This window comes from Lolium perenne, chromosome 5, assembly GCF_019359855.2.
Source record: "Lolium perenne isolate Kyuss_39 chromosome 5, Kyuss_2.0, whole genome shotgun sequence".
Lineage (NCBI taxonomy): Eukaryota > Viridiplantae > Streptophyta > Magnoliopsida > Poales > Poaceae > Lolium > Lolium perenne.
Genome location: NC_067248.2, coordinates 188,146,816 through 188,149,201, shown reverse-complemented (window position 1 = coordinate 188,149,201; position 2,386 = coordinate 188,146,816).

The following is a 2,386-nucleotide window of genomic DNA, read 5'->3' as shown; positions in this document are numbered from 1 at the left end:
CGGCCACCCCCCACATGGGAGGTGGGAATCCCACCTTTGGGTGGGAGTCCTAGTTGGGCTAGGTTTCCCCCCTCCTATGGAAGGTTTTGGTTTCGGGTCTTATTCGAAGACTTGGACACCAACACTTGGGATCCACCTATATAATGAGGGGCCAAGGGAGGGGGCCGGCCACCCCAAGACCACAAGCTAGCCGCCCCCCTTGAGTGGCCGGCCACCCCCTCCCAAACCCTAGCCGCCCCCTTCTCCTCCATATCTCCCGCGTAGCTTAGCGAAGCTCCGCCGGACTTCTTCACCGCCACCGACACCATGCCGTCGTGCTGTCGGATTCAAGAGGAGCTACTACTTCCGCTGCCCGCTGGAACGGGGAGGTGGACGTCGTCTTCATCAACAACCGAACGTGTGACCGAGTACGGAGGTGCTGCCCGTTCGTGGCGCCGGAACCGATCGTGATCAAGATCTTCTACGCGCTTTTGCAAGCGGCAAGTGAACGTCTACCGCAGCAACAAGAGCCTCCTCTTGTAGGCTTTGGAATCTCTTCAAGGGTGAGACTCGATATCCCCTCGTTGCTACCGTCTTCTAGATTGCATCTTGGCTTGGATTGCGTGTTCGCCGTAGGAAAATTTTTGTTTTCTATACAACGTTATCCTACAGTGCTTGTGTTTGCTTCAAACAACCTTGCTAGCCTAAACCTTGTATCGAGAGGGAATACTTCTCATGCATCCAAATCCTTGAGCCAAACAACACTATGCCATTTGTGTCCACCATACCTACCTACTACATGGTATTTTCCGCCATTCCAAAGTAAATTGCTTGAGTGCTACCTTTAAAATTTCATCATTCACCTTTGCAATATATAGCTCATGGGACAAATAGCTTAAAAACTATTGTGGTATTGAATATGTAATTATGCACTTTATCTCTTATTAAGTTGCTTGTTGTGCGATAACCATGTTCACTGGGGATGCCATCAACTATTCATTGTTGAATTTCATGTGAGTTGCTATGCATGTCCGTCTTGTCTGAAGTAAGAGAGATCTACCACCCTATGGTTAAGCATGCATATTGTTAGAGAAGAACATTGGGCCGCTAACTAAAGCCATGATCCATGGTGGAAGTTTCAGTTTTGGACATATATCCTCAATCTCATATGAGAAAATTATTAATTGTTGTTACATGCTTATGCATAAAAGAGGAGTCCATTATCTGTTGTCTATGTTGTCCCGGTATGGATGTCTAAGTTGAGAATAATCAATAGCGAGAAATCCAATGCGAGCTTTCTCCTTAGACCTTTGTACAGGCGGCATAGAGGTACCCCTTTGTGACACTTGGTTAAAACATGTGCATTGTGATGATCCGGTAGTCCAAGCTAATTAGGACAAGGTGCGGGCACTATTAGTATACTATGCATGAGGCTTGCAACTTGTAAGATATAATTTACATGATACATATGCTTTATTACTACCGTTGACAAAATTGTTTCATGTTTTCAAAATAAAAGCTCTAGCACAAATATAGCAATCGATGCTTTCCTCTTTGAAGGACCATTCTTTTACTTTTATTGTTGAGTCGCTTCACCTATCTTTCTCCACCTCAAGAAGCAAACATTTGTGTGAACTGTGCATTGATTCTTATATACTTGCTTATTGCATTTGTTATATTGCTTTGCATTGACAACTATCCATGAGATATACATGTTACAAGTTGAAAGCAACCGCTGAAACTTAATCTTCCATTGTGTTGATTCAATGTCTCTGCTATGAATTTATTGCTTTATGAGTAACTCTTATGCAAGACTTATTGATGCTTGTCTCGAAAGTACTATTCATGAAAAGTCTTTGCTATATGATTCACTTGTTTACTCATTGCATTTACATTGTTTCGAATCGCTGCATTCATCTCATATGCTTTACAATGGTATGATTAAGATTATGTTGGTAGCATGTCACCTCGTAAATTATCTTTTATCGTTTACCTACTCGAGGACGAGTAGGAACTAAGCTAGATGCTGATACGTCTCCAACGTATCTATAATTTCTGATGTTCGATGCTTGGGTGATGACAATACCTCCATGTTTTGTTCACAGTTTCTATCTTTTTCTTGTATTTTCCTGTCCTAACCTAATAACAAGATGCCACAGTGCGGTTCCTGTTTTCTCGCTGTTTTTGGTTCCAGAAAGGCTGTTCGGGCAATATTCTCGGAATTGGACGAAATCAACGCCAAACCTCCTATTTTTCTCGGAAGCGTCCAGAACACCGAAGAAGAGTCGGAGAGGGGCCAGGGGGCCACCACACCACATGGCGGCGCGGGCCTGGCCTAGGCCGCGCCGGCCTAGGGTGTGGCGCCCCCAGGTGCCCCCCTGCGCCGCCTCTTCGCCTATAAAAGCCC